The sequence below is a fragment of the Pan troglodytes genome, chromosome 1, assembly GCF_028858775.2.
Source record: "Pan troglodytes isolate AG18354 chromosome 1, NHGRI_mPanTro3-v2.0_pri, whole genome shotgun sequence".
Taxonomy (NCBI): domain Eukaryota; kingdom Metazoa; phylum Chordata; class Mammalia; order Primates; family Hominidae; genus Pan; species Pan troglodytes.
In genome coordinates this window covers 65,907,935-65,920,570 of record NC_072398.2, presented here as the reverse complement: position 1 = coordinate 65,920,570, position 12,636 = coordinate 65,907,935, and the positions used below count along the sequence as shown (strand labels likewise).

Below are 12,636 nucleotides of genomic sequence, written 5' to 3'. Positions count from 1 at the left end.
TGTCATATATCATTTGATCTTATCTAGGGCACCTAGTTGGCTGTCATGTGTTAGACGTTAAGTTCATGTAAACAAAACTTTGTGAGAACCTAGCAACTCTTAACTGTAAGCATGTGTCAGCTATGGCAACATTTTATGGGTGTTTTCCTTGTCACTTAGTTCTATGGATATATGCCTGTATAATTGCCCTGATGTTTTATGTTTATATTGCATCCTGCATCTGATGGCGTTTCAATCATTCTTTCAATAGGTCCAAGACCAAGAGCCATTTCCACACAAGTGCATGCATGAATATGAGATAATGCTCACATGCACATGCAATTGTATAAGCCATTCCCAATATTATTGTGCATTCCGGGTGATGCTGGCCTGAATTGGATTTGAGTGGCATGAATAATGTTTGAGCATGTGTTTGAATGCAATGCTACAGTCCTTTTTGTCTAAAATAGTCTTGGAATTAACTTCCAACCTATCATCTCTGACTACCATTTTCAAAACCATGTATGATTGCCACCAAAAAAAAAAAAAAAAAAAGTTGGAGATAAGTATGTGAAATAATGAACATATTAATTTGCCTGACTAGAATACTATTTTACTGTGTATATCGAAACATCATGTTGTATACCTTAAATATATACAGTTTTAAAAAGTGATAAATAAAAGGTTCTGAAAATGGTCATGAAGGGTATGTTCTCTTAGGGCTGGGATAAGAAGTCTCAGCCTAATGGAAGACATCCCCAAAGTAAAAATAGTCTCTGAATATTAGAATTTAAAGGGACTGCTTATGGATCAACTACTTGGAATCTCTTGATTTGAAAAATGAGAAAATGAAAATGTGTTTCTCAAGGCCACACAGGCAGAGATGAAACTGGCTCTTGATCCAGGGGCTCTTAGGCTGGAGCTTTTTGAGCCACATTATAAAAGTAATAAAGGAATAAGATACATCTTTTATACATGATAAGTAATCATTTAAGCAATTTTCTTGTTGGCTATAGTTGAGTACATATGTGTGTGTTAGCATTAGGGAACAAAAATAAATATATAGGATGCTATCAATGCTATTTTAATAAAATCAGGCTTAAGAGGACAGAGCTAGGATTCTCACTTCTTAAAGACATACCAGCTTCTGGGCATCCATCTACCCCAAGAAGTCAGAAATACCACTGAGGCTCATTGCCACTTTCCCCTTCCCTGGAGGCAGACTAAGGTTTTATTCTCCCTCCTCAGAGGCCTTCATTTTGGGATTCAATGGGAATGTGAAGTTTGTTGCCAGGGTAGAACACACATGCTTTTTCATTCATGGGATGCTGGGATGTGCTAGAAGTTGGACTGAAAATATGGTATCTGCCATGTCTCAAAGTGACCGTGTCTGAGTGTCCTGTGGGCTGCACATATGAGAACCTAAAGCAGTGATGTTGCTTCCTGGTTGTTTCCTTGCAGTAGAAATTATGGCAATAGATGAAATTGGCAAGACTTCAGGGTTGGGCTCAGCTAAAGCACAGGCTTTAGAGTCAGCCTGACCTGGCTTTACATTTTGGTTCATTCACTTACTAGTTCCTTATTAGTAATACTTGGTGTCTGCTTCTTCATTGTAAAATGGAGGCAATAGTACTTCAACCTTGCAGAGTTTTTGAAAGGATGAACAATTACTGTAAAGTGCCTTAAAATGCCTGGAACCACATTTCTTTAAAAAGTCCAAAGCCAACAGTACAGTGTAGTGAATTCATTTGCCCAGAGATCAGAAAGACCAAGGCTCCCCTTCAGGATAGGATTGCCTGGTGTGAGATAAAGTGGCATGTGGCCCCAATGGTCTGGATCTTAGTTCATAGCAGGAGGTATGACTGGAGAAGGATTGAGAAAGAGATAAGAAAGAGACTAGAAACGTAGCCACCAATATGCTTGTGAAGGGCTTTATGTGCCAGGCTGTTCAGTAGGATGGTGCCCTGTAGGCAAAGAAGAGCTGTGAATGATTTGTAAGCAGGAATTAGTGTGACTGGATTCATATTTTAGAAAGGTCACTCACTCGAGGGCTTAGAGAATGAAGTGGAGCTAGGGAAGCCAGATAAATGGTGATTACCGTAATTCTCATGAGAGATGATGAAGACTTTCATCATGGTAATGAAAGCAAAGAGGAAACAGATTAAAGGGACATTTAGGAGGTGAAATCTAAAGAATCTGGTGATCCAATAAGTCTGTGTTTTAGGGATATGAGTATAGGAAAGTTGAGAGAACTAAGGAAGAGTCCAAGATGGATCCAAGGCTTTAGGTTTGTACATGGTTAGACAGTGATGCCATTAAAGGATGAGGACTATAAAAGAAGGATCAGTCTGGGCACAGTGACTCATGCCTATAATCACAGCACTTTGGGAGGCTGAGGTGGGTGGATCACTTGAGCCCAGGAGTCGAGACCAGCCTGGGAAACATGGAGAAACCCCACCTCTAGGAGGCTAAGGCAGGAGGATCACTTGAGCCTGTGAGGGCGAGGCTACAGTGAGCTGAGATTGCACCACTGCACTCCAGCCTGGGTGACAAAGCAAGACCCTCTCTTTTTATTTTAGTTTAGAAGGGAAATTTGAGATATAAATTTGGGGGCCCAGAGGTAGAAAGCAAAGCCTTGACCACAGACGAGATTGCCTAGGATATGGAGGTAAAAGAAACCTCAGCACTTAAAAAAGAGATAGAGGAACGATGGAGCAGAATCAGGAGGAATGAGCACTGAGGATAGAGGAAAATCAAAGAAGAAGAGGGTTTTGTTAGTCAAAGGAAGACTGTCAGCAACATGGCAGTAATAACTGGTGTTCAGATATCCAAATGTGTATATACAAAGAATGAGGACTATCACTGCTGGATTTAGCCGTCAGGTGAGTTTTGAAGCAATTGTTCTTCCAGAATGGCGAATTCAGAATCCACGATTATCATAGATCACTAATTTGGTTTTTCCCATGCCCTGATGCTAGAAAAAAGATGCTGTGGATAGTAGGAAGGATCCTTGGAAATGTTTATGCTCCCTCGTAGATTCTGTTATTTAAATCATTGAAGTGGTATAGCATCATACACAAAAGTGCAGGCTCTGGAGTAAGACTGCCTGGGTTCAAATCCCAGCCCTATCATGTACCATTGTGGCACATTTATATTTTGGGACTTGGGCAAGCTACCTCACCTGTTACTTAGCTCCTACATCTCAGAATAAGGATGATAAATCGATATGACCATTACACAAAAATCACTTTGCACATTGCCTGGTAAGCACTTAATACATGTTAATAGATTACTGTTATTGTTACAACTAACTGCCCTGCCAGCACTGAATTTGGTATATTGCTTTCTGTGTTTTAAGTGGTAACATTTTTGAAGGGCCTCCTTTTTACTCTCCTTTCGTCAGCCCAAGAAGGTGCTGAGGAGCCTTTCTGCTCAAGCAGACATGAGCCCCAAGTTTTACCCAACAAAACAGGAACCCAAAGCAGGTTGCAGTTTCAAGACTGGATCTCGTATCATTCCTTCTCCTTGCCTTTTTCATCCACCAGACCTCATCACACACAGATTCAGCAAATCTATTGCTTCTCAAAACATGCTCAAATATAAGATGACCCTAAAAAGATCATCTCTCATTTCCCAATGGGAAGAACTTCCCCCACATTCAAAGAAAGGATTTGGACAACTTGATTATGAGAACATTTAGCAATACAGAGGTAGTAGTCAAATGTCTCTTTATGTTTAATTTAGTAAATTAATTACACAGATATATTGAAAGTCACATAATTGATAAAATATTATACTTAGAAGTGTTGATTTGTTCACTCACATTTTATGAAGTAATTATATTCAAATTATATTCAGTTATATTCATCTCACCAGATGACTTGAGATACAGTACTGTTTGAATCTGTTTTTGATGTGGTCACTGGAAAGTACATCATTTTCAAAACATTTAAAAGATAGACAAATTATCCCTTAGTGTATATTGTGATCTTCACAGCATAATCACTCTGAAAGGCTTATATGCAACACCTTTCAGCACTCACAACTATGAAGAAATGCACCATTATGAGAATTGTTTAGACAGCTGGGCCCCTTTCTTACTGATAAGTCTCCAATACATTGATTGAGGTCATTTTAGCTTAATGTATCTTCCCCAAACAATATTTTTACAATAAAGTAATTGAGAAAGTACCCTATAATATGCAAGATTTTGAAAGGACTTAAGTATGATTTTTTTTTTCCTGAGGGATAATTTTGGAAAAATTAAAACCTCTACCTTATATTCAAGCATGTACAGAGATATAGAATTGGGTTGGAGGTGGGCTGGAAATTCCCATATGGGCTTAAATTCTGGGTGTTCTAAACTGGGGGCAGCCACTGGTTCAGCCTCACTGGCCCAAGAAGCTGAGAAAGATTGTTGATTTGTGATTCGTGTTTATGGGAAAGTCAGGGCATAAAGTTAAGGTGTTGAGAGAATCCTGGGAATATCTTTCCCATTTAACCCACTTAAGTTCTTAATGGTTCAAACTTACTGACTTTTTTTTTTTTTCTGTCCTAGAGAAATTTCTAAGGGCAAGACTTGAATCATCTATTAGAGATCAATGTAGAGGGCTGGGTGCGGTGGCTCATGCCTTTAATCCCAGCACTTTGGGAGGCCGAGGCGGGCGGATTACCTGAGGTCCAGAGTTCAAGACCAGCTTGGTCAACATGGTGAAACCCTGTCTCTACTAAAACATACAAAAATTACCTGGGCATGGTGGCATGTGCCTATAATCCCAGCTACTCAGGAGGCTGAGGCAGGGGGACTGCTTGAACCCGGGAGGCAGAGATTGCAGTGACCCAAGATCATGCCACTGCACTCCAGCCTGGGCGACAGAATGAGATTCCATATCAAAAAAAAAAAGAGAGATCAATGTAGAAATAGGAGCTCCATAGATTCTGGAATACTCTCATTTAGTCAGAAATTAAACCTAGTAGGTGACTGAATCATTACTGGGCTATGTTTTAATATAATCCCCAGATAGGTGATGTAATGTTTGAATCATGTCCAAAGCCAAAGGCTAAGTCTTTTCTGTCTGTGGGTGACTGTATGTCTGCATATGTAATTCCCCAAAAAGCATCTGCTTCTTTATGTCACAACCATGGAAACAGAAGAGAATGGTTCTTCCTCCAGCACTGATCTATGGAAGAACCTGAGTCTTTCCCTTCTGTTGTATCAGGTGAGGGGTGGAGATCAATTGGCCAAACGTATAGGGATCCTGCACTTATTCAGGGCTTATATTTACAGAATTCTAACCGCGTCTTTTTATTTATTGTGGGGATATGTATCTCCGCATTAGAAAAGAATCAAATTGCAGCCAAATCATTTCCCACAACTAACTTAAAACTTGGACAAATCATCCAAATGCTCAGCTGCACTGATGTGGGGCATTTCATACAAAGTATTTTATGTTTCACCATGTTTTTCTCTTATTACAGTATTGTAGAACTAAAATGAGAGTGGGCCTCAGGGGTTCTCTACAAGAGCCTCTCATTTTATGCATGAGAAAAATGACACCCAGTGAGGTAAATTAACTGCCCAATTTCTTACTGTTGGTCATAGCAGAGCTGGGCTCCGGCATGTTTCATCCTTTTATAGGTAGGAAAATTGAGGCACAGAAGAGTGACTGCTTTGACCAGGGCCAGATTTCAGTTACTAGTTTAATGTTCTTTTTCTGAGATAACTCCTTGGCATATTTCTCATTTTTCTTTTTTTGAGATGGAGTCTTGTTCTGTCACCCAGGCTGGAGTGCAGTGGCATGATCTTGGCTCCCTGCAACCTCCCCGCCTCCCAGCTTCAAGCAATTCTCCTGTGTCAGCTTCCCGGGTAGCTGGGACTTTAGGGGTGCACCACCATGCCTGACTAATTTTTTGTATTTTTAGTAGAGACGGGGTTTCACTGTGTTAGCCACGATGGTCTCAGGTCTCCTGACCTCGTGATCCGCCCGCCTCAGCCTCCCAAAGTGCTGGGATTACAGGCATGAGCCACTGTGCCCAGCCTGAATTTCCATTTAAACTAATCTTCGAACTTGATGGAACCTTTATCTACTGTTGACATACCACCTGTATTTCTAATGAAGACATCTATCTCGTCTTTTCAGAAGTCTCCATTTGTGTATATGATTCAATATATTGGCCTTTCCTTTAAAAATATCAGAGAACAACAGGTTAAAACTAAGCACAGCTCTAGTTTGTGGGGCATTAACAAGAGAACAGATTTCAAATTACCAAGTTTTCTCTTCCTTTTGTTCCACTCTGTTGTCAGGTTATCATGCAGCTTGGAATTGACCAAGTGGCTCAGTTTAGGATCGTTGATAGTACTGTGATAAGACTTTCTCTTTTAGCAATCATTGTTCTTTAATGACTGTTGACATTTTGCATCTGTATATACGTAATCATGTCCAGAGATTATTTCTGTCTCCCTGCTACAGACCCTTGTACGTTTTGGAGTCTTTCAGAAAGAGGTCTGTTTCATGGCCAGAATGTTGACCACGTAAGCTTTATACATACTTACTGCTGTTTCAAATCATGGCCCATTTTGCTCTTGGTAAAAGGATACTTTTTGGTAGGGGATTCCTAGTGTTTAAAAATCGTTTTTCATCCCAAATAGCCTGGCCTACTTTGGGAAGGCAGTGGATCCAACAGTAATCTGAAGCTGCTGCTCTTGCCCTATCCAGGCAGTTGTACCATGGTAGGAGGGGATCTTCACATTCTGAGATCTGCAGGGAGCAGGGGAAAGGCCACAGTGGACCTGGCATAGGAAGTAATAGTGGAGAAACAGCATATTTGTTCAACTGAGATGCAAGATACTCCCTGATGTAGTCTTCATGGTCCAGTCTCTTCTCAAAATGTTTGTTACTTCTCTTTATGGATGTGTAAAGGTAGTTTGGCTCATAATAGCTCATTTAATTCATTCTTCTGACTTTAGGCAATACAGTGTTTTTGTTTTTGAGATGGAGTCTCCCTCTCTCACCCAGGCTGGAGTGCAGTGGTGCAATCTTGGCTCCTGGGTTCAAGTGCTTCTCCCATCTCAGCCTCCTGAGTAGCTGGGATTACAGGCGCATGCCACCAGGCCCAGCTAATTTTTATATTTTTAGTAGAGATGGAGTTTTGCCATGCTGGCCAGCCTGGTCTCGAACTCCTGATGTCACGTGATCTGCCCACCTTGGCCTCCCAAAGTGTTGGAATTACAGATGTGAGCCACCATACCCAGCCAGCAATACAGTTTTAATTCATCTTTTTTCTGAAAAAAAAAAAAAAAAAAATCTGTAAGGAAGATGCTATAAATGCACTCCATGCATATTTTCCCAACATTGCAAATGCACATGAATTACCATTGTTCTTTTGTGAAGACTAAGAACTATATAATGGTATGTAAGCCCACACACATACCTAAATGCTTGTATGTTTGTGAAGGGATGTAGTGATAGCAAAAAATCTTTGCCTGATCTCCTTGTACAAAAAAGTATTGTTCACAAAAGCAGTAAGGATTTAAAAAGGAAGATTTATTGTTTTTTTTTAAGGAATCAATGAAACATAAATTTAAATAATTGAAAAATCATGGTTTTTATTTCAATTATCTCCAAAAGGCATTTTAGTACAAATTAGAATCTCCTTTTTAACTTCTCTTTATTCAGACACATCATAGAAGGTTTCTTTCCTTTTGGTCCTCTTTGCTTCAGGTATTTACCTCTGGCGTCCCTGGAATCTCTGATTCCCTTTATTTCAACTGCTTCTTAGAGGGGCATAGGATACCTTTTTCTAGGCCATGCAAGAAATGTCCAGAGAACACTGTGCTCTTTGAATAACAGTTAAATGTCCTTTCTATGCTGGAATGCTTTTCTTTGTAGGTAACTTCACAGAAATGTATAACCCTTTATTTCTGTGGTCAGAAGAGTGTGGGGTTCCATGGAGGTGGTTGCTCTCATATAGAATCTTACCACAATCACTTCCTGAGTCTATGCTGCAGCTGACAGCAGCTGTCTTACGGTAGAGCCTTTGACAGTGCCAGCTATAACTCTAATGTCCTCAGTTTGCCTTCCCTTTCACCTGTGAGCTTACTCAGACTGAACCCTCAGTTTTACCTTTACCCTCCACTCCTTTGCTAGTCAGACAAAACTTGGTGTCCCCAGTTTCCCTGTTCACTGGGACTTTCTTCCCCCTCCTCATTGTCTGCCTGGGCACTGGTGTCCCAGTGGAGTGTCAGGGGAAGACATCTCCAGGTGTGAACTCCTGATGGAGTCCTCACCAGGCTGAGTCATCTACAGTTCACACGGGTACATTCCCAAGTCTAGGCTGTGATATAATGTACTATGAACTCTCGGTGAAACAGGTGTCTCCTCTGAAGCCATAATCATTCAAAAGGAAATGGCAGTGATCTGAGTTTCACTGACTCTTGATGACTTTGGAGTATTCAGAGTTGAAAAAACTGACCCATACTTTATGATTCAAAATTGCCTGTGAGATTAGAGAACTGAGCTCTGTCATTCCTCTCATCCTAGCACTTCCTGCCTCAGCCTTACTCACATTGCTTGGACATTTAAATGTCAACTGGTGCCGTGCCCTTTATTTAAATGAAACAAATGGATCAGGCAGGATATGGTATCAGTTTTCTGGCTGTGGTGGCTTAAAATGTGGCTATGAAAAATTTGCAAAAGAAGCCTAAATTCAGTTAAAAGCCTTAGTGAGAGAAGTACCATTTCAGTTTTCTTATTCTAATTAGGGAACATATTGTGACATTCTTTAAGAAGATAAAACTAGAAGCAGATATTCACACATTAAACAATGAAGTTCAAGGCCAGTTTAAATGATGAAGGATTCAGATTTTGTTTTAAAATATCTGCTTAAGCCGAGAAACATATTAAAACTTGGAAAGAAAAATTCCATGTAGGAGGTTTTAAAACTAGAAAAATCCTTATAAGCATTTTCATCATCACATGTAAATATAATATAATAAAAACATTCATCTTTTCATCTTGAATGTCTCAGACTTGAAGACATGGATTTTTGCAAAGAGGATCATAGCTTCTGATGCCTTTGATATCAAACTGATAAATGACAGGTAGTATCTTGCTTTAGATTGCATACATAATATGCAATTTGAATATTTGTCATAATTATTTATTTTTGATAAAAATGATTTTTTTTTTTTTTGAGATGGAGTTTCACTCTTGTTGCCCAGGCTGGAGTGCAATGGCACAATCTCGGCTCACTGCAACCTCCGCCTACCGGGTTCAAGTGATTCTCCTGCCTCAGCCTCCCAAGTAGCTGGTATTATAGGTGTGTGCCACCACGCCCAGCTAATTTTGTATTTTTAGTAGAGACAGGGTTTCACTATGTTGGTAAGGCTGGTCTCAAACTCCTGATCTCAAGTGATTCACCTGCCTCGGCCTCCCAAAGTGGTGGGATTACAGGCATGAGCCACTGTGCCTGGCTGATAAAAATTTTTAAAATACATTAGGATAAATTTCTATTTAAAGGACCCTTTCAATAATTGCTTTTGTACTGAGAAAAACCTTTGCTAGATTTTTAAAAGTGGGTATATGCAACTGAAACTTTATTCACCATCTTCAGTATAGCTTTTTACATTTGGACTTCCCATTGAAAGACCTCATTATAGGTGACTTCATGGAGGCAACTGTTGCTATCTTTGAACATAAAAGAGTTGTCAGTTTACATGAGAGCAGTCTTTTGACTCAGAAGAAGGGAATGGTATCCAATAAGGTATATTAAGATTTAGTTTTTAGTGTAACTTCTTTGAAAAAAATGAAATAGGAGACTAGTTGAGATTGTCAGCCCCAATTTGTGTCTGCCCACCATGATGGTTTTCTTTTATAAAGCAAGAATTTTAAGAAGCAGAGGAAATGAAGACATAAAATGAAGTGTATGTGAATGAATGGAAGAGAGATGAAGATGTCCCAGTGGTGAGCGTTATATGAAATTAGGCTGGAAAAGTAGATAGGGTAAGACCATGATAGTCCTTGTAGGCAATATTGAGGAATTCTGGTGCTTAACTTCAAAGGAAAGGAAAGAAACTACAGAATATTAAGCAGAGAAGCCATGATACAGTTTGTATTTTGGAAAGATTTTCTGATTGCTGAGTGGAGGGAAGCAAAAGAAGTTGCAGGGAATTCAGCTAAGAAGTGATGGCAGGCAAGAGATGATTGAGGTTTGGTCTAGATATGACTATAGTGGAGATGGACTTGATTGGGTTTGAGATATTTAGTGGGTTATATCAACAAAATTCAGTGTTAAATAGGCAGGTGAGAAAGGTGGAGAACCTGTAAGGATAGCTTCCAGCTTTCCGACTTGAAGGCATGGCAATCATAAGTTTGGTTTTAAACAGGTTTTGTGTAAAGAACTTTTGAGATAACCAATTGGAAATGTAAAGTGAGCTGGGCGCACTGACTCATGCCTGTAATCCCAACACTTTGGGACGGCGAGGTGGGCAAATCACTTGAGATCAGGAGTTCGAGACCAACCTGGCAAACAAGGTGAAACCCTGTCTCTACTAAAAATACAAAAAATTAGCCGGGCGTGCTGGCGGGCGCCTATAGTCCCAGCTACTTGGGAGGCTGAGGCAGGAGAATGGCGTGAACCTGGGAGGCAGAGCTTGCTGTGAGCCGAGATCATGCTACTGCACTCCAGCCTGGGCGACAGAGCGAGACTCCGTCTCAAAAAAAAAAAAAAAAAGTAAAAGTAATAAGTAAATAAGTAAATAAATGAGTGGATGGCAGACATGAGGACCTGAAGTTGAGGATGAAGTTTGGGCCAAGGAAGTATCTTCGGATGTCAACAATTACGGTGGTTATTGAAGTCCTTGTCATGGATGAGATCACCCAAGGGAGACACAGACTGAGACGTTGTGGAGATTAAGGAGCCCTGAGGAGCACCGACATTTAGAGTTGGGGTAAGGAGAGGAGCCAGCAAAGCCTTGAATAGGGAAGGTCAGAAGGCAGACAGACACCTGGCAGTGTGACATCATTGTATCCAAGGGAAGAGAGTTGCACAAAGGAAGGAGGGAAAAAGATTTGATGTCTCAGAAAGAGAATGAGGGACACATGCAGGAAAGGAAACACAGGGCACATCCCTTTCCTCTAAATAAGAAAGATAATTGAGCATCATCTTTTTTTTTTCTTTCTTTCTTTCTTTTTTTTTAATTGAGACAGAGTCTCACTCTGTCGCCAGGCTGGAGTGCGGTTTCGTGATCTCGGCTTACTGCAACCTCCACCTCCTGCGTTCAAGTGATTCCCCTGCCTCAGCCACCTCAGTAGCTGGAACTACAGGTGCCTGCCACCACACCCGGCTAATTTTTTTGTGTATTTTAGTAGAGACAGGGTTTCACCATGTTGGCCAGGATGGTCTTGACCTCCTGACCTCATGATCTGCCCGCCTTGGCCTCCCAAAGTGCTGGGATTATAGGCGTGAGCCACCGTGCCGGGCTGAGCATTATCTTTAAATGGTTCATAGTTCGAGTAATTCACGGGAGATTACAGGTCACATCATATAAACTTGCTGCTGTTTCACTGAATCAGTTTTAGTGCACTAAGCAACCGAAATGGTAGCAACAGCAACAAAGCACTATGTAATAGCAACCAGCACACACTGTCAGGTTTAAACATGATGCTCAAATTCCTAGCTCCTGACATCGTCCCACACAGCCGCCAAGTACACTACCTATCAAGGCTGCCTGAGCACTGCAAACTGATTTCATGCTCTGAGGCCTGCCTCATCGCCTTGCCCTCCTCCCACACAGCCCTAGGCTCGCTGCCCTTTGAGGTGGCAGGCAGAAAGCATTGCAGCTCTGGGGTCATAGACCACAGATGGGTGGGCAGTCCTAGGGTGGAAATAGTTCATCTGGTATGAGCAGCAACCTGAAAGTCCCAGACCCTTAATCTCATTGAAAATCTCATGTTCCTCTCACAATTCTTTCTGTTCCCATCTCACCATGGATTTTTTTGCTTGGAACATTAGTTTTTTTACACTGAAGGTCATATATGTAGACAATGGAAACTTTGTGTAATGTATTGGGGAAATTTGAAAGTAGGCTTCTGGACGTCAGGGAGATTTCTGTATGTTCAGGTTCTTGTTGGCTTTTCTTTTCTTTTCTTTTTTTTTTTTTTTTTGAGACAGAGTCTCGTACTGTCACCCAGGCTGGAGTGCAGTGGCACCATCTTGGCTCACTGCAACCTCTGCCTCCCAGGTTCAAGGATTCTCCTGCCTCAGCCTCCCAAGTAGCTGGGACTACAGGCTTGCACCACCACACCCAGCTAATTTTTGTATTTTTAGTAGAGATGGGGTTTCACTATGTTGGCCAGGATGGTCTTGATCTCTTAATCTCGTGATCCACCCACCTCGGCCTCCCAAAGTGCTGGGATTACAGACTTTTCTTAGAGTCAGACTGCCTATATTCCTTCCTTCCTTTCTCCTTCCTTCCTTCCTTCCTTCCTTCCTTCCTTCCTTCCTTCCTTCCTCCCTCTCTTTCTTCCTTCCTTCCCTCCCTCATTCCCTCCCTCCATTCCTTTCTCTCTCCTTCTATCCATCATGCTGTCCACCATCTTTCCATCCATCCATCCATCCAAGCACTGCATTAGGTACAGTGGGGATATAAGGTGAGAA

General features: G+C 41.1%; 1 protein-coding gene across 2 annotated transcripts in view; it reads left to right on the top strand.

The window, feature by feature from the left end:
- Positions 1 to 12,636, top strand: part of LAMC2 (laminin subunit gamma 2) — an 83,885-nt gene that overhangs the window by 25,961 nt on the left and 45,288 nt on the right. The window lies entirely within an intron of this gene.